The sequence below is a fragment of the Gopherus flavomarginatus genome (assembly GCF_025201925.1).
Source record: "Gopherus flavomarginatus isolate rGopFla2 chromosome 13 unlocalized genomic scaffold, rGopFla2.mat.asm SUPER_13_unloc_4, whole genome shotgun sequence".
NCBI classification, from domain to species: Eukaryota; Metazoa; Chordata; order Testudines; family Testudinidae; genus Gopherus; species Gopherus flavomarginatus.
This window is the reverse complement of record NW_026114612.1, coordinates 79,493-99,107: the sequence shown is the minus strand read 5'-3', so window position 1 is coordinate 99,107 and position 19,615 is coordinate 79,493. Positions and strand designations below refer to the sequence as shown.

The 19,615-nt window shown below is 51.9% G+C and overlaps 4 non-coding genes across 4 annotated transcripts; 1 reads left to right on the top strand and 3 right to left on the bottom strand.

Moving 5' to 3' along the window:
- Nucleotides 1-864: 864 nt before the first annotated feature.
- Nucleotides 865-979, bottom strand: LOC127041803 (U5 spliceosomal RNA). Its single transcript, XR_007771723.1, has one exon. It is a non-coding gene; the product is annotated as a U5 spliceosomal RNA (small nuclear RNA).
- Nucleotides 980-8,538: 7,559 nt separating this feature from the next.
- Nucleotides 8,539-8,611, bottom strand: TRNAF-GAA (transfer RNA phenylalanine (anticodon GAA)). Its single transcript has one exon. It is a non-coding gene; the product is annotated as a tRNA-Phe (tRNA).
- Nucleotides 8,612-11,378: 2,767 nt separating this feature from the next.
- TRNAQ-CUG (transfer RNA glutamine (anticodon CUG)) lies at nt 11,379-11,450 on the top strand. Its single transcript has one exon. It is a non-coding gene; the product is annotated as a tRNA-Gln (tRNA).
- A 5,729-nt stretch (nt 11,451-17,179) lies between these two features.
- Nucleotides 17,180-17,373, bottom strand: LOC127041801 (U2 spliceosomal RNA). Its single transcript, XR_007771721.1, has one exon. It is a non-coding gene; the product is annotated as a U2 spliceosomal RNA (small nuclear RNA).
- Nucleotides 17,374-19,615: the final 2,242 nt, after the last annotated feature.

The window sequence follows — 19,615 nt, the reverse complement described above, 5'->3', positions numbered from 1 at the left end:
CCTGTGACTACCAATCTCTCACTGTTAACTTTTACAGCAAACCAGGGAAAAGAAAGCCTATGCAAGTGCTATTCCGCAGCCCCAATGCTCTTTTCTGCTCCTTCCCACGCAACTATCTCAAACATACAGTCAATTGCATCAAAGCAGTTCCTCGCTATTTGGGGCATTGGTGCCCCTGAGTCCCTCTGAGGTGATCAGCTGGTTCCTTTTGGCCTTAAACGCAAGGTAGGAATCTGACTCAAAGGGCCATAACCTTCCTCCTCTTCTGCTCCTATGAACTATCCCTCATCTGGGCAAAACCTTTGAAAACACTGGTGTTTTCCCAACAGGAAAGGGATGGACAATTTCTCTTCTGTGAGGATATGAGGGAAACCATGCAATCACCTTCTGGAAGGTATATTAAGGAGGGTGGCGTAAGAACCCTCATGGACTAGATTAAGAAAGCAGCTCTTTAACTGACCCTCCAACAATGACAAACTGAAATCTGCAAGAGCAGCCTTTCAACTTAGGGACCCAAAAATAAGCTGTTGACAATAATTAACCCAAGAGTTACAAATGACTCCAAACCATACACTCTTAGGACAGACCAAACGTTAACACAAACAACAACACAATTCTTTGCTGCTCTTCAACTGTGATAACCAAAAACTTATGAAACCAAAGAGCCAGCAGAATACACACCACAAAACAGTCCCCTGTTAGCTAGGAAGCCATCTCACTAACACAATGAGCTCAAAAAAAAAGGCAAAAAAACCCACACAGTCATTTTCAGAGCTCTCAGTTGTTTTCATACACTAATAGAAAAGCTTGAGCTACTGACACCAGTTGAGGTAGTATCCTTCTGTTTTTTTCACAACAGGGAATAGACTTGCCAAAACAAAGCCTCAAAAAAATTGAGTACAAACTCATAAATGCTCCTCTCCACAGAAATCTGTAGTAAAAGGCAAAAGATTTATACGAACTGAAAAGAAAAGAAAAAAAAGCAGTTTCTGCCAGGGCAGCCGCCTATGCTACCACAAGTCAGGGTGACTACTCTCACAGCCCGCTAAAGTGCTAGCTTTTAGAGGAAATGGAATTGAACCGATTGACAGCCTGAGTTGGATCATGGGAACCAGAGACACATGGAGCAAAACCAGTCCCTTGACCAGGGACTCGCTTCGCTGCCGGCAATGCACTGTGAGTATGCAAATAAGATGCTCCGGCCGTTTCCGGAGCTCAAAGGAGTCTTTTCTCCGGGCTGCCTCTGCTCCTTCTCCAGCTGGGCGGAGATTGGGATGCGGCGAGGGTGGGGAAGCTGCTCTCCTGAGGCAGTCCCGCTGATGGCCAGGCGCATGGAGGATGGAGCCCGGACGAGAAGTCAGAGGCACTTGGCCCACAGCTCAAATCCAGAGCAAAAGCACACACTTTGCAAAGGAACAGGAGCCAGGATCTCGGACATGAGATTCTATCTGCCGGCCGGGGTGCGACCCCGCATTGTACCTGCTGCTTGGTCTTCCTCTGCTGCAAAGTAGCTCAGGAGGTCATCTAGTCCAACCCAATCCCCAACTAAATCATCCCAGCCAGGGCTTTGTCAAGCCTGACCTTAAAAACCTCTAAAGAAGGAGTTTCCAGCACCTCCCTAGGGAACCCATTCCAATGCTTCACCACCCTCCTCGGTGAAAAAGAGTTTCCCTAATATCCAACCTAAACTTCCCCACAGAACTTGGGACCATTGCTCCTTGTTCTGTCATCTGTTACCACTGAGAACAGTCTAGATCCATCCTCTTTGGAACCCCCTTTCAGGTAGTTGAAAGCAGTGATCAAATCCCCCCTCATTTTTCTCTTCTGCAGACTAAACAATCCCAGTTCCCTCACCCTCTCCTCATAAGTCCTGTCTTCCAGCCCCCTAATCAAGGGGTCAGGGCCGGCTCTAGGTTTTTTGCCTCCCCAAGCAAAAAAAAGTCTGCCCCCCCGTCCCAGCCCTAGGGTCCCCCCACCCCGCACCTGCCTGCTGCCCCAGGCCTGGGCTTTCCCCCACACACGCACCCCTGCTGCCCCAGCGCTGGGCTTCCCCCTTCACCAGTGCCCTCCCCCCACCCCGCTGCTGCCCCAGCCCTGGGCTCCTCCCCAGCAGTGCCCCCCCAACTTCCTGCCACCCCAGCCCGAGGCTCTCCCCCATCTCCACCTGCACCCTCCTTCCACCGCAGCCCTGGATCACTGGTAATTCGCTCCCAGGGCAGGTCATTCAGCAGGAATTTTGGATGTGTAAAAACACAGACAGGATTGGTTCCCACATGGTTATAGAAGTGCAGTAAAGTGGAACAATTTTCAGCTTGTGTGATTGGAAGATATCTGGATGCATATTATAAGACTATCCTCCATAAATGAGGAAAAGTTGAGATGCCTTTATTATTCTTTTGTTCCACTCTTTCTTTCTATGGGGAATTTCCCAATGCAATATCACTGTCTTCCTTTTAAACAAACAAACAAAAAAAGGCAATGGCTGTTGAAAATAGCAATTCCAGTCCTAATAACCACTCGGAAGCATTTCTTGCTCAATTTTATCCTACTTTTTCTACAGCAAGTTAGAGTGGATCAGTATATTTGATTTGGGAGAAATGAAGTACCAGCTGCCCAAACTGAGCTTGAGCACTTCTGATTTTTGAGGTGTGCAAATCTGGAAGGCAGGTGCTGGGTGTGTGTGTGTGTGTGTTTGTGTGTCGGGGGGGGGCTGTGGGCTCTGCGGGGGAGAATGGCAGCATGTATGCGGCAGCGTGTCTGGAGATGCACAGAGCCAGACAAGCTGGTCTGAGTGGCACAGTAAGGGGGCTGGGGTGTTGGAGAAGTGGTATGGGGTTCCAGGGGGGCAGTCAAGGAGCAGGGGGTGTTGGATGGGGCAGAGATTCCGGGGGGCAGTCAGGGGCAGGGAGAAAGGGGAGTTAGATGGGTCAGAGCTTTGGTGGGGCAGTCAGGGGACAGGCAGCGGTTGGATAGGCATGGGAGTCCCAGAGGTTTGTTAGGGGACAGGTAGGGGGTGGGGTCCTGGGGGGGAAGTTAGGGGGGTCTCAGGAGTGGGCTGTTGGGGACAAGGAGAAGGGAGGCTTAGATAGGGGCTGAGGTTCCAAGGGGCAGTTAGGGGCAGGGGTCCTGGGAGGGGGCAATCAGGGGACAAGGACCAGTGGTGCTTAGATAGGGGGTGGGGTCCTGGGGGGCAGTTGGGGCAAAGCTCCCAGGAGGGGGTGATCAGGGGACAGGGAGCAGGGGGATTGGATGGGTTGGGGTTTCTGGGGGGGGGGGCAGTCGGAGGGAGTGGATGGTGGCAGGGTGGGGCTTCCCTCCCCCTGGAGTGTCCTGTTTTTTGAATGTTAAAATATGGTCTTCCTCCATTCACAGTGCAACTCTCCACTCACACCACGCTGCCGCATGAGGCCCCCCTCCTTCTTTTCCAGTTGGTAGTGGCCAAGGGAATGCTGGGAAATGTAGTTCTTTCCCTGCTCCAGGGCTGGCTCTATAGGCAGGGAGCTAACCAAGGAACTACAGCTCCCAGAGACCCCTATTGGTTCTCAGCTCCCATGCTGCCCTTGCAAATGGGCTGCCCCAAGCAGGTGCCTTGCTGGTGCCTAGAGCCGCCCTAGGGGGTTTGACGCTCCGGCTCTCCAGCAGCAGGGCAGCCTGAACTGCAGTCCAGCCTGTGCACCTCAGGCTGCCGTGAGCGCCATCCTGCTACTGAAGCCAGAATTGCAGGGTCAGTTCCAGCTCAGCCTGAAAGCCTCAGCTGACAGGGAACATCTTGGTTCAGGGCTGGCTCCTGGCTTTCTGTGAGCCCCCCCTCTCCAAAAAAGGGGGGGCAGGGGCTGGAGTGCCACCCCTTGGAAAGTGCTGCCCCAAGCACATGCTTGGAGTGCTGGTGCCTGATCCCAGCACTGGAAATGGAACCTAGGAGTCCTGGCTCCCAGCCTCCCTTCCTCTAACCATTAGACCCCACTCCCCCCGCTTCTGGGGAGCCAGGATTCATGGGTTCTAGCCCCATCTCTGAGAGCAGAGTGGGGTCTAGTGGTTAGAGCAAGAGGAGCCAGGACTCCTGGGTTCTACTCTCAGTGCTGCTGTGTGACCCTGGGCCTCTGTTTCTCCTCCCACTTTTTGGGTATGGGGCCTTTAAACTCTCTGGGGCATGGCCTATCTCTCGCTGTGTCTGGGCAGCGCCTGGCCCAACCGGGGTTTGAGTCTGCCCCGCTCTCTGTAGGTGCTGCTGTTGTACAGATAAATAGTCACAATACTAAAAGGCGTGGCAGTGCGTGAGTGCACCACCATTACCATGCAAGGGGAAAGCCGGTACAAATTACCGGGGCCCGGTGGTCCAGAAGAGGGCCCAAGGCCTAGTTTCCCTGGCTTCATTGCCCTGTTTAGCTAGTCCACCTTCCTGGGGGGGGCCTGAAAAAAATTTTCACCGGGCCTGAACCCGCTTTCAGTGGCCCTGAGGGTATGGGGGGCCTTGCCCCCCTCCACGGAGCATAGGGGTGCCAATAGGCACCTATGCATGGTCCCCCCAAGCAGGCCCAAGATGGAAATAGGGGGCTTGTGCCCCCAACATGGAGAATCTGGGGTGCAACCTTGCTTAACGGGTCAGTCTGTCCTTTCTCTGACTGTCCCATTCCAGCTTCAACTAGCACTTGTGGTTCATTTGTTCTTCTTCATTCCTTTCCTTCTCTTGCTTGTATGTTCTTGCTTTCTTTTTCCCCCTCTACCTTTCATGCTCTTCCTTTCTTTCCTTCTTTTTCTATTTTTTTCTCTCCCTTTATTTATTTCTCTGCCTTCCATGTTCTTTTCGCTCTCGCTCTCTCCCTGGTTATTTTTTTCACTCACTCTTTTTTCTCACTCCCTTCCAAGCCAAGCAGGTTCTCCTCGCACACACATTTTGACAGGTTTTCCTCCTGATCACTGAGTGTATTAAGCACGTCTTCAGTGGGTGTTTGGCATGCCAGGAAGCAGGCTGACCGGGTGTCTTTGTGGCTGTCTGCTGGCCACACATAAGCATGGTCCTCCCCTCCTCTTGCCCCTCCCTCAGTTGCTCTCTAGCTTTTAAGCCTTCCCTTGGAGCTGTCAGCACCAGCCGCCTCTGCTCTAGATGCCCAGAGCAGGAAAAATGTGTTGGGCTCCAGCCTGAGACTCTTCCACCGTCCTGCCTAGCCCTGACTATCAAGCCTGGCCCTGGCACTCCTTCCTTCAAGCGCCATGTGGACAAGAGGCAACATGTGGCTGCAAGCAAAATGGCCAAACTTGTGGGCATCAGGAGAAGTTGTGAAAACCCCAAGCAGCTGGTCAAACCACAGGACTGCAGGTATCAGCAACCAGGGTAGTAAGTTCTAGAGCCCCAACCCATTATGGCCTTCACAACTGGGCTCTAGAGGGCAAATCACCCAGCAGGAGGAAAAAGATTTGCTCTTACCCAGCTGGAAATAGGGAAGTTGAGCATTGTGAGCTCCAGGGGTTTGCTACAAGGTCCCAGTGAGATTTGAACTCAGATTGCAGGATTCAGAGTCCTGAGTGCTGCCCATTACACCATGGTACCAGCTTGTGCTGCTCTCTCTGCACATTGGTGACCCTCACAGGGCCAGCTTATGTAAGGGACTGTTGGCCCCTTACTAAAGCTCAGTGGGTTTTTGGTTGGCTAGTTCCCAGTACCAATAGAAGAGGGAAGGATCAATAGGAAATCAGGACCCTAAGACTGACAGTCCCCAGGAGCAATGGGGAGAGGCCAAAGCTCCAAAGTTAGACTGACTGACAGGGCAGGCAGTGTAATGAGGAAGTCACCAGGGCAGGGGATCCCATCATCTGTGTGAGCTGGAACTACCTGGGCCAGAGTGGGACCCAGCTAAGGAGAAAGCAGGAGTCCGAGAAGAGGCGGGGAGAAGAGCTGCGCCAGCCAGGGAGAACCAGAGCAGATCCATTCTAGGAACTGAGCCAGAGCAGCGTGAGCCACAGAAGCTGCCCAGGGAGCAGATCTGTGCTGGGAGAAGAGCTGCAGCAAGCGGAGCCAGAGAGGCCAGAGGAGCAGCCCACGGAGATGGAGGCAGAGCCACAGCAGCACTGGGGCTGGATGTGGGTGCAGTGAGCAGCTTGGGAGAGTGAGAGGGACCCTGGGCAGAAGGCCCAGCACAAGGAGATGCCATGAATCAAGAGGCCTTGCAGGCCAGACCTTCGGGGGTGGGGGGATCATATCCCCTACATGGGGGCTGACACTGGGAACAAGGGTCCTGTCACCTAGAGCATGTGGCCACTGCCAGAGCAAGTGTCCAGTCCATGGTGTCCCTGCACACAGCCAGGACCTGGGAAGGAGGCCTGGGACAGGTGAGGGAAAGACTGTGACCTGCCCTGACACTGCCCAGAGATGCTGGTTGTGCTCTCCCTGCACCACAGAACAGGGTGATGTGTTTTCCTTTAATCTTTCCTTATGTTTTACATTAATTGCTGTGTAATAAATTGTATTTGCTTGAAGCAATGGAATGCAATGATGAGTGGGTCAGGGAAGTGCCCAGAGTGGAGAGAGTACCCCAGAGTGGGGACACTGTAGCCCTTTTCAAGTGAGCACGACAAGACTGGGGGTCAAGCCCCCCAGGATTCCTGGGCCCAGCCTTGTTGGGGTTACGAGGACTCTGCCACACGTGAGAGTAGAAAGAGCATCCTTGGGGTCAGATAGGCCTCTGGGTAAGGGGGTGGGGACTCAGATCCTTTCTCTGGCCAATTACACCAGGGTCATGTATAAACCAGGGAAGTTCCCCACAATAGCCGGACCTGAGCCCCCTGTACACTTGCCCTCTGTACTCATTGCTTCTCTGTCTCTCTTCCCTTCATCTCTGCTGGTCTCCCTCTGAGCTTTCTCAGCACCTGGCCCCACAGCACTTCCTGCCAGCCAGAAACTGCTTGTTCTAGGCCTGCTCCTGTGGATGTGGCCTCTCTCCTGATTCCTGAGGAAAGGAACCTTTCCAGGAAATGGCCATGGATTCTGGGAATCTGCATGTGGCTGGTGGACAGCACCAGGAATCATTTGGCTTCTGGCACACAAGGCCACTTAAAAGCTGAGTGCCTAGACAGAGGCTTAAACGCTGGATTTTCAGATTAAGAGCCTGATGTTCTACCAACTGAGTTAGTTGAGACCATTTTCACCGTTCACCCCAAGAGCTAGCAGGTAGGCAAAAGAGAGGCAAAAAAAGTCCCAGGAACCTCTCCTCTTTTTCTGCACATCCACTGCCTGTCAGAAGGATTCCTTCTCCTCCTCCCTCCTGTGCCTCAGTGTGACTAAATCTCCACACCTAGACAGCTGGTCCATCTGCTGCACCCCAGTCCCCCCATGCCTGAGCCTCCCTGCCAAAGCCCTGCACCTGGCTCCATAGAATTCTCACGTGTTGCTGCGAACTCGACTTCTTGTGCCGAGAGAGTCTCTGCCCCCCTCAGTAGATGACCTGAGAAACACAATGTCCGCCTTTTCCAAAGAAGGGCTTGGAGGGGTTTCTTTTGGTGTTACCATGTGGCCTAATGGATAAGGTGTCTGAGTGTGGATCAGAAGATTGAGGGCTTGAGTCCCTTGGTGGTTGTGTTTCTGCAGTTCTACCATTGTGCTGAAAGTTCTGCTCCCTTCAGGGCTGGAACCTCTTCTTGGCTGCTCAGGCCAATCCTCTGGCTTCAGCTAGAGCCCTGGGAAGGAGTTGGGAGGTGGGCATCACAAAGGCTGGGACATGAGACCCAGGTGCTTCCAGTCTAGCCTTTGCCCTTCCTGGTTTGCCAAAGAAAATGGGCGGATGCCCGGGCTAGCGTGTGCACCTGTCACTGTGCTGGAGGATGCTTGCTACGTACGGTCTTCAGCGCCTGGGTGTTTCTCTACTTCTTGCCAGTTCAGGAAAAGCCTCTTGGGGTAAAATCTCCTGCCCCACTGCAAAAGTGAGCACCCTGCTTGGGAGCAGTCAAAGGCCCCACCATGGGGGCTGGCCCTGCTTTCCTACCCACTTGTGATGTTATCCACAGAGCATCAGCAGCTGCCCTGCATGCTGGTGACCTTCAGTGGGTGTTTGGCATGTCAGGGAGCAGCCTGGCTGGGTGTTTTTGTGCCTGTCTGAAGGCCACACATAGGCATGGTCCTGCCCTCCTCTAGCCCTGACCTCAGTTGCTCTGTGGCTTTTAAGCCTTCACTTGGAGCCATAAGCACCAGCTGCCTCTGCTCTGATGCCCAGGGGAGGAGAGGTGTGCTGGGTCACTTTTACAGATGCCCCTTCCCTGGTACTGCCCTTGCTGAGCTGCACAGAGGAGCATCCATCCCCAATCCCTGCCTGTCACTGCCCAGCAGCCCTCTGGCACCATTCCTGAGTACTACCCTGCCTCACTTTCTTCCTACCATGTTGAGAAAGACAGTTCTCATTATGAAAGGTTAGGTGGGCCAACTAGGAGCAGAAGCCTGTTCTATGTTTTCCTATTGGAGAGCCCAAGCTCAGGAACTCACCTTGGGTGCAGGCACTGTTGTGCTCCCAGAAAACAAGCCACCCCTGCACAAAGAGGGATGACAGGGCCTGCCAAAGCCTGGGATTGAACCAGGGACCTTTAGATCTTCAGTCTAACGCTCTCCCAACTGAGCTACTTTGGCAATTGCATGAGAACATTTTGGCCTGTTGCTTCTCTGTCTCGGATGTTTTTGTCAGCAGTTGCAGACAAAAAGGACAGGAAAACAAAAGGCTGCTCCACACCCACACTGGAGGAATCTGGCACCGTTAGCTGTGGTGAGTAAGAAGTGTCTGTTGGCTGACAGGGCCTGTTCCCCAGGAGCTGGAACAGCAGCTGCCACCTCCCCCTCGGCTCCAGGCTGTGGGAGATGCTCATTGCCTGGCTTCATAGGTGGATGCTGCTCCGTGCTCTGGACAGCATCTGTATTGGTCTGTCAACCCCCCATCTTCACTGAGCCAGTCTGGTAAGGTCCCAAGTGCCCCCTCCGGCCTGGCAGCTGAGAGTCTGTGCAGACATCAACCCCCCTGCCAGCCCCAGAGCCAGCAGAAGCACCAGACCCCCCAGCACCACAGGGGCACTCAATGAACTTCCTGTGGGGAAATGTTTCCTTGGCGTCCTGCTGCTAGAGTGAGAGCCAGGAGAGAGCAGTGTCTGGCTCACCGTGGGGGAGAGAAGAGACCTGATGAGTGCGGATCTCCCTCAGTCTCCCCTGCAATGCTGGTCAGTTTTATTGTCCCTGTAATAGTCAGTGCTTCCCTTCAGGGCCGGCCCTAGAAGGGACTGGGACAAATCCCCCCCTTTCCTCCTCAGGCCCTGTCCCCACTCCACCCCTTCCCCCAAGTCCCCACCCCGTCCCGTCCCATCTCTTCCCTTCCTGCACTTTCCTGCCCCATTCCTCTCCCACCCCCAACTCTTCCCATCCCTTCTCCTTCCCCTCCCCATCCAGTGCCTCCTGCACCCCACTGAACAGCTGATCACTGACAAGTGGGAGGCACTGAAAGGGAAGAGGAGGAGCTTGTCAACAAGGCCTGTAGTGTGTGTGTGGGTGGGGGGAGGTGGCTGTCAGTGGGTGCTGAGCACCTATTTTTTCTCTGTTGGTTCTGCAGCCCCATAGCTCCCATGGAGTCACTGACTTGGCTTCTTTCGCACTCTAGAGAGAGGAGCAGAACCAGGGCTACGGCTGATCTATGGGGCACCAGGTGAGTGGCAGAGGCTTCAGGTGCTGAGAGTTTGCCTGACCCCTCAAGGACACAGTGTCAGGTGGTGTCCCAGGCATCTCTTTGAAAGGAGCAGAACAGGATTTACTTGGGGTGGGGAGAGAATTGAGAGTGTCTCAGGGGGTTGTACAGAGGTGTTGCCCAGGTGAGAGACTGGCTAAAACACAGGCCATGCTGTGAGCAGGATTTGCACCTGCACAGGAGAACCCTATTGGATTTCAACTCCCACATCTTAACCACTCGGCCATCACAGCTGGGAGTGAAAAAAAATGCCCCAATGCCAGAGAAACTGGTAAAGAATCACAATGACCAGGTGTGAAGTCATCTGAACTACAGAATTCCCACTGCAAACCTGGCTCCCAAAGCACGGGGGGGATTTGGGGTTTGTTCTCTTTGCTTAGCCATGTGCAGTCGCACAGAGAGCGAGTTTAAAAGTCTCCCCTCCCACAGAGCGGGAATGGGAAATGATTCTCAACTTGAAGCCTGATGTAGGGTGACCAGACGTCCCGATTTTATCGGGACTGTCCCTATATTTGCTTGTTTGTCCTACGTCCTGACCGATCGGGACCCTGGACAAACAGATAACTTTGTCCTCTTCTCCAGCACACAGGCATAGTCTGGAGAGATACTTGCCCCCACCAACTCCGCCTCCTCATTCCCCCATTGGATCCCTCCCCAAATCCTCGCCCTGGCCCTGCCTCTTCCCCAAGCACGCAGCATTCTTCCTCCCTCCCAGGTTTGCACACGGATCATGGCCATGGCCGGGAGCGCAGTGCGGAAGCTTCTTTAGCCCTGCAACCTGCGGGGCAGCGCAGTGGGGCTGGGGGCAGCACGGAGCAGGCAGGGCCCAGGTGGGCGGGGGGCAGAGATACACGTGGGGCTGACACGCTCCTGCCAGGAGCTGCCTGATTCACCCCTTGCCCGGGAGCTGCAGGAGGGGCCCGGATCATGGCTCGGCTGCAGAGCTCGGAGCCCAGGCTGGGCCCAGGAGCGAGGGGATGGGGGAGCTGGGGGTGTAGTGGTGGTTGGAGCCTAGAGTTGGTTGGAGATGGGGCTGTGCCACTGCCGCTTGGTGGCGGGGGGGCCCTCCAGCTTTTATTTTTGCTCCGCCCCCCGCGTCCCAATATTTCATCTTTGACATCTGGTCACCCTAGCCTGATATGAAGGGGGATGTCTGGACCAAGGGGCCAGGAACTGGCCTTTGCTAGAGAAACCACTGTCAAGTTTTAGCCAATTAGGACAAGTCAGCAAATAAGAACAACTTCAGGTATCAGTAACTGCTACAGGTTGCAAATTCCTACGTGCAGCAGTTTCTGGCACTACACCTGCACAGCTCTGCTCCCCGGCTCTTCTCGGGCTCCTGCTCTCTCCTTAGCTCTGCCCCACTCTCGCCCAGGCAGTTCCAGCTCACATGGAGGATGGGACCCCCTGGCCTGGTGACTCCCTCATTACACTGTCTGGCCTGTCAGTGCAGCTAACTTGGAGCTTTGGCCTCTCCCCATTGTCCCTGGGGACTGTCAGTCTCAGGGTCCTGATTTCCCATTGATCCTTCCCCCTTCTATTGGTGCTGGGAACTAGCCAACCAACCCCCCCCCCACACACACACACTATGTTTTAGCAAAGGGCCAAGAGCCCCCTTACACAAGCCAGCCCCATGAGGGTCACCGATGTGCAGAGAAGGCAGCACAAGCTGGTCCCATGGTGTAATGGGCAGCACTCAGGACTCTGAATCCTGTAATCTGAGTTCAAATCTCAGTGGGACCTTGTGTTGGCTTGTGGTCATAGGCGGCAGGTTATATACATTTTTGCAGCTCGGGCTCCAGGAATATTCAGGGTTGGGGGCCCTGCTCCAGCAATATTGGAAATGGGTCTTTGCCCCTGCCTGCCACACTGGGTCCCTGCTTGACAAAAAGCAGTGTGTGCCTGTCCCCTGCCTGCTCCTGCTGCTGGAGTAGAGGGATATTGGGCAGAACTGCTGTCTGCTTCCCCTGGGGTTCTAGTGCCCACCCACCAGTAAGCCTTAGGTAGGTGGGGGTGGAGTTTGGGGGGTGGAGTTGGGTGCAGGTTCTGGACACCACCAAAATTTCTACAAACTTGCCACCCATGCTTATGGTAAAGCCCCAGAGCTCAACTTCCCTGTCTCCAGCTGTGTAAGAGTGAATCTTTCCCCTCCTGCTGGGTGACTCACACCTCCTAGAGCCAGGTCTTTGGCTGGGGTGGCCACAATGGGTTAGGGCTCTAGAACTTGCTGCCCTGATAGTTGGGATTCTTGCTGCTGCACCTGATGTTCACAAGCTTGGCCCTTGTGCTTCCTACCACACGTTTCCTCTGGCCCACATGACGCTTGAAGAAAGGAGTGACAGGGCTGGGATTAATAGTCAGGGCTTGGCGGGAGGGAGGAAGAGTCCCAGGCTGGAGCCCCACACACCTTCCCTCCTCCGGGCACCTAGAGCAGAGGCAGCCCACCTCTGTCCGCTGGATACCTCGGCAGAGTAGATGAGTTCATGTAAATACAGTCTGGTCCCAAAGCCTCCTCTCAACCCTGGTCATCAGTAGCTGTCAGGGGAGAGCTCATTCACACCTCGCTTACAAATCATCATTTGAAATTCTAAGGTTGGCCAACACTGCCGAAGCCAATGCACCAACATTGTCAGCAAACACAACAGCTGGGTGAGGAAACCCAGCTTTGTCCAGACTTTCCAAACCTATTTTACTTTCTCAGGTACAAGTAGTTTTCATACGTTGTATCTGCTTTTAAAGTGTGTGTTAATGTTTTAATTTCCATTCAAATTTGCAACCAATGACAACATTGGCAGCGCTGCATGTAACTACCTGACCACTGCGGGAGGGGGTGTTGGGGAAATTTGGGGAAGGGGGTGCACAGCCCCCTGGCTGTGGGGCGTATAGGGAATGCCCAGTTTCACTGAATTGAATCTCCTACTGCAGCACCTCAGTTGGTTACATCAGAGAGGAGCTGCAGTGTCTAGGCAGTGGGATGCCGGTGCCTTTAAGAGCCCAGCCCTGGGAAGCCCATGCTGAGAGGTGCTGCCTGTGAGAGGGGAAATAAAAAAGCCTTCTGCTCCCCAGACCCATGTTTGCAAACACTGGAATCTCAGCCCACCGGGATAACTGTTACCCCTCTGCCCCTGCCTGTGCCAGGATTTAACCCTCTGGCAGCGCCTCCCCCTGGGCTTAACTCTGGCTCCTTCCCCCCTCCCTGACTTTGCCCTTCAGTCCCTCTCCTAACTCTGCCTCCAGCTGCTTGACCCCCCGACCAGTCAATTTCCACCCCCTGCCTAGACCCTGGCCACCCCCTCCTCTGATTTGCCCCCCTTTGCCCCTTTTTAATCCCTGTAAAATGTAGGGGGTGCTGGGTCCCATTCTCTGGAGGGAGGGCTGGGCACCTGGCCCCTGCCTGCTCAGTGCTCAAAGTGCCCTATGATCTTGTGGATGTTTGCCGAGTCCTGCAGGGTCACCCGAAGCGGGAGAGAGACGCAGTTAGGAGATGACGTAGCCAAGGGTGCCTCACCCAACACTGAGATGCAGCCACCTCTGGGGTGAGTTACACAAGTCAGCAAATGAATTTGGAACAAGAAATGCACTGAAAGGACTGAGGCAGCTGCAGGAGGTGGAGAAAACCAGATAAAGCAGTATTCCTGGATCCCAGCCCTGCCCCTCCCCTAATCTACCCCCTAACCTCCACTCCCCTCCCACATGTGAGGGGAGAACCCAGGAGTCCTGGTCCCCAGCCTTGCCCACTCCCATATTTTGATATGGCTCCATCCAACAGCTGCCCTCACAATTGCAGAGCAGTACCATGGGGCACACCGGGGCCTGCCTGTTTGCACAGGATGAGCAATGCCAGTGCCCCAGGGTGAGGAGAGATGATGCTAACGGAGAAGCAGGCAGAAGACAGCTCCCATGACAGAGAAAGAAACGCTAGGGGGTGCTATGCTGCAAGGAGTGAAGGGGGTTGGCAAGGAATGGGAGGATCTTCCCTCACAGTAGGTGCATCTGTCTCCCTCCCAATTCCTCCCCAGCCCTACCCCAGCCCAGGCTAATCCCGGCCCAGCTACCAGGGTTAAATTTGGCCTGAATTCCCCAGTTGCTGGGGGTGGGGTGTGGGGCTGGGAAGAATGAGCCTCTACTCCCCCTTCCCCAGACACAGTTGCATGGGCACAGACCAAAGGAGCTTGCAGCACTGCTGCCTAGAGGAAGCTGAGGCACCAGCCACTGACAGACACATCATGGCTCTCCTCATCCTCATCCTCTTTTCCATATACAACCTGGCCAGGGGAGGGGGGGGGTAAACTCAGGGCAGTTGCATAGTTAACCTGTGGAACTCCTTGCAAGAGGATGTTGTGAAGGCCAAGACTATAACAGGGTTCAAAAAAGAACTAGATAAGTTTACGGTGGATAGATCTATCAAGGGCTATTAGCCTGGGTGGGCAGGGATGGTGCCTGTAGCCTCTGTTTGCCAGAAGCTGGGAATGGGCAATAGGGGATGGATCACTTGATGATTCCCTGCTCTGTTCATTCCCTCTGGGGCACCTGGCACTGGCCACTGTCAGAAGACAGGAGGATACTGGGCTAGATGGACTTTGCATCTGAACCAGTCTGGCCGTTCTTCTGTCTCCCTTGGAGCAGCAGTGACACCCAGTGGGCAGTCAGAGTAATGCACAGAAGGTGTTTTCCTTGGCTCAGCAGTGACATCAAGTGGCCAATCAGGGTAACACACAGAGCATGTTTCCCTTAGAGCAGCAGTGACACCTCTTGGTCATTCAGGGTAATGCACAGAAGGTGTTTCCCTTTATACAGCAGTGACACCCACTGGTCAGGTGGCGTACTGCACAGCATGTGTCTGCCCTCTACGAGCAGTGACACCCACAGACCAGTTACAGTAGGGCACATAGTGTGTTTCCCACTAATCTGGGTAAGGCACAGAGCATGTTTCCCATGGAGCAGCAGTGACACCCAGTTACCAGCAGGGGTGGCATCAGACTCTTCTCCTTTAGTGGGGGACTGAGATGGGCTAGACAAAAAAAATTGAGGGGCTGTGCCCCCCATCACCTGGCCCCACCCTTCACGGGGGCCATGACTCTGCTCCTTCTCAGTTAAAGGCCAGGCTCATCTCCTCTCCCCCGGGCTAGGGTTTACAGCAATACAAACTTTATTACAATAAAATAGTAAACAGGGTTTACTTTAAATATTCTAAATCTGTCCCAATTTTAGTACTGAATCCAAAGTTCTCTTAAAGATCCCATCAGTAACCAAAACCTAAGTGGAAACCAAAAACAAGGCTTAATTTAAAACCCAAACATTAAGAAAAACTTTGTTTATAAAAATAAAAACTAACAAATGCTGTAAATTAATAATTTCAACATTTTATCAAAAAAGTGTGCTACAGCAGAATGATAAAATAACATCAAATAAATAAGCATGACCACTAAAACCTCCTATAAAGGAATTGAATCCTTGAATACTGGTCAAATCTGTATAAAATATACAGAACTATGTCAAAACTGGTGTTGCAGGACAGCCATTTGATCCAGCAAATGTCAATTAAAAGATCCAGTCCAACTAAAAAAAACAAAACAACCCAATAAACCAAAATGATCACAGCCTGAAACAAACCTACACAGAAGCAAAATTAAACCTGTACCAACACAGGAACAAACGATGTAAATTTCTAATTCTAACTTCTTGTTTCTCCCAGGAGGAAGGTGTTTTGCACCCCAGTAACCAGGCTGTCACTGCAGCTTTCCTTTCACTAAATAAGATTTTTACCAAATATAAATTGCCCTCCAATTTCTCTAAGAGAAATTGAAATTGTATCTTTGCACTAATAGCCCAAGTGTGCAAGTCCATCCCCTCAGAACAGCCCCACACCCTGAGGCCAGGGGAGAATCCCAGCTGGTTTGTACATTTGTAACCCTGGGGCCTGAAGCTGATGAGAGAAAGGGAAGTGAGTGATCTTGGAGCTTTCTGATACCACGTGCTGGGAGCGCAGGGAATTGACTGAGTGACGTCCTGGCTAATTTTCACCTTGTTCTGGGCCAGCAGGCTCCACTGGACAACTCGGGAGTGACTTGACCATGGCAGCACTCTATTTACATATTAAAAGCTGGCATTTTGGAGCCAATGGGGTGAAATGTGAGTACTTTTGGGGTTGGGACCCACGTGAGAAGGGATGTGGACAAACTGGAGAGAGTCCAGCAGAGGGCAATAAAAATGATTAGGGAACTGGGGCACATGACTTACAAGGAACTACAGGCCATATCCTGTATGTTAAGCTAAGGCAAAGTTAGCATACCTATGTTGTGACCTTTTACTAAGAAAGGAAAATTGACCTTTATCTTGTTACTTAAATAGATAAGTACCCATTCCTGTCTAAGACCTTTACCTAGACCAATAGACAATGGAGAATGGCATAGGGTTTTTTTCAGTGTTGTACCCACAGACTTAACAGGTACACCACAAGGGAATTTATGTGTATATGTACATGTCATCAACAAGCACAAACATACTAGCCTATGAAGTAAACGTACCCTAATGTTTTGTGGGCAAAGAATGAAATTTGGCCATAGGAGGAAGGATTTCCAGCGCTTGTACCCTATGAAAGAGGTAACCCACTTCGCTAGAGCACTTTGCTCTAACATTCTGACTTACTTCCTCCACTCTCTCTCTATCTACTATCAGTAGGCTGTACTTGTTCTTAAACTTTAAGTTTCAAGGGAACTAGCCTAAGTTCGGTTTCCCTAAGTTTTTATTCTTTGTTTATTAGGTTTTGATTTTAGGTTGAACATAGTCAAATGAACCCTAAGTAACATTAGCTCAGGGGTCGGCAACCTTTCAGAAGCGGTGTGCTGAGTCTTCAGTTATTCACTCTAATGTAAGGTTTTGTGTGCCGATAATACATGTTAACGTTTTTTAGAAGGTCTCTCTCTATGTCTATATATTATATAACTAAAATAGTGTTGTATTGTAAAATAAACAGGGTTTTCAAAATGTTTAAGAAGCTTCATTTAAAATGAAATTAAAATGTTGATCTCATGCTGCTGGCCCGCTCAGCCTGCTGCTGGTCTGGGGTTCTGTTGACCTAGGCCGGCAGCAGGCTGAGTGGGGCCTGCGGCCGGGACCCCGGCTGGCAAGGGCCCTCAGCCAGAACCCCAGACCAGCAGTGGGCTGTGCGGGGCTGGCGGCCAGGACGCAGAGGGCTGGAATCAGGGCTGGGTATGTGAGGGGGTGTAGGTGTCAGGGCAGAGGGGGTGCTGGGTATGGGTGGGGGTGCAAGTGTCAGGGCTAGGGTTGCGGGTGGTGGTGGGGGGATGAAGGAGTCAAGCAGAGGGCTGGGTATGTATGAAGGTATGTATGAGACGTAACTGATGAAAGAGTTACAAATGACTCGAACCATACTCCTAGTACAAACCAAATGTTAAGACAGACACCACCACTTTTCTTCGCTGCTCTTCAACCACAATATTCTCCCCAAAGGGAGGGCCACCGTTCCTGGAGGCTCAGTGCCGCACTAACAGGGCGCTGAGTGCAGTGGGTGCGGGAAGCTGCTGTTCCATCTCCCGCTTCCAAAAAATCAGTTTCATAGCTAGTCCTGAGATAGAGGAAGTATCAGTTCTTAAAGTGATAAGAACCGATGTAAAACTTGGATTCCAGAGAATGTTAAAATGATCTAAAATACAGGTTAATAAAAAGACTCCTAGTCCTTTGCACAGAACATTTAAATTATCCCCAAATAGCAAGTTTTGGTTTAAAAAATCATAAAAGGCACATCCTCCAGAATCTGACACTTGGTAAAATCTAAGTCTGGAACCTACCACTGATTCTGGGGCTGTGCCCTGCTTCTCAACAGTCTGGTCTAAGATTGTGACTCACAGTCAAGAGCTATTCCAGAGAGCTCAAACCTCTCCTTCTCCTGGATCAGTAACCTTTTAGCAGATAGGAAAGAAAAACTAGGAATCAATAGTCTATTTTTACAACTGAAAGAGGTAAATAGCAAGTTTCTAAAGTAGAAAATGAGAGAGATAGATTGGCCAGCCTTTCAATTCATTATGCTTTAGAACTCATGAGCCTTGTCTAGCAAGAATGATTTAGGCTACGGTTAGTCCATCAATCATGAAATGCCAAGTACCTTTCTGCTGTCCTTCATTCATATAACCACTGTAACTACACTTTATTGCTCCTGCCCTAATAACAAAGAGACTGGGGATCCCACAGCAGCTGAAGTCATGATTTGGACACGCAATCATGCAATGCAGGGTGGATGTGACCATGCAAATTACATCAGCCCCAAAAGGCCTTTACAACAGATCACCAACAGATGTCAGAGTAGAGCTCAAACTGACCCTGCTTACATCCTCTCCCCAGCCAAGGATTTGTGGTTCCCACAAATCACACTCTGTATACCACTTCATTGGTATTGAATGCTGAAGTCACAGCTAGCAAAAGTGGCCACCCACCTCTGCCCTGTAGCATCCAGCTTAGCCCTTGTTAACAAGTAAGTCAGTGGATTGTCATCTGTTGTCTGTCCATACTTGAAACTGAGCACCATATAAGTACTCTTGAAATTTCTCAGTGATGGCTCATTTCTTGGGGAATGTTACTGTTGTTCTCTTAGCCGGAGACGAAGTAAAATCTGGTTCTGATACTGAGTTCCTCTTACAATTTGAGCCAGTCTTGTCTGATCCATCTGCTCAGCAGTCACTGCTCACCTCATGACAGCTCTCGGAAGCAATCTCTCCAGCCTCGGTATATAGGCGGAAGCCTTCTCGCCCCTTAGCTGTTGGGAAGGGAATTAAGGAACTTACAGTAGCTGTCTTCAGAGCCCTCTATGCTCCCAAACATGTGATCAAGGGCCTCTAGGCAGTCTTTCACACTGACCCCAGGGTCAATGAGCTTCAGGGTGCAAATCGCATCTAATGCTGGGCCCATAAGGCTCTCTAGTAGACGTCTGTGCTTTTCTGCATTGGGCATCTGCATCGGGTATGGCCCATTCCTGCACCATTTCAGTGGTGTGCTCTAACCAGGGTTCAAACTCCTCTTCACCAGCAAATAACCTGAACATACAACAAGAGTCTGATGTAGCATGGGACAGCACAACCTTTTCCAATGTTTGCCCCAGTGCTTTTGCCCAATCGTTGGCTGAGGCTGCGGCTCCTGAGCTAGAGGCTGTTGAGCCTGGGTCCAACAAACCTAACATATTAGCCATTATACAAACAGTCATTTCCTCAAAATATAAACACGATAGTTTCCCAATGTAGTAGATCGCTCAACAGGTGCTTGACAGGGATACTGACCCAGGGATCACGGACGAGCCCCCCAAAATGGAACCCTTCTGCCCATCAGAGTTGGCAGCAACAAGTGCCGGGGTCAGTCTCTAGGGGTTCTGTTTCAATAACACAAAAGTGGCTTGAGCCTCCACCCGCTGACTCCGGACAATTATACACCACCCCCTGGGTGCCTCTAAGAGGCAATACTTCCCCTCTCGCAAGCGCAGAGTCTGAGTGTAGCAAAAGCCTTTTAATAAAGGAGGGAACCAATGTGGCGTTATGTGGGGAAACACCACAAACAGGCTTCATAACAAAAATCATGAGCAAAAGATCCACCCCAAGTAAGTTTGTCAGTGTCTTTTTCCCCTCAGGGTCTTAAGTCCAGCAACCCAACAGTCACCCCACCCACAGTTTCTGTCCTTGGTCAGTGCAGCCCCAGAGTTCAGAAGTTTATCTGCAGACTTTACCTCCCAGCCTGAGTGGAACCGGGGGGAGGCATGGGAAGGCATCTTACATGTTCCGCTGCTTGTGTTGATGGCTGATTGCCACACCTCTCCATGGGGTTCTGCTGCAGTCTCCACCACCGGCTGCTCCTCTCCGCCAGCCTTCCAGCTAGCTGCTCCTCTCCACCAGCCATCCAGCTAG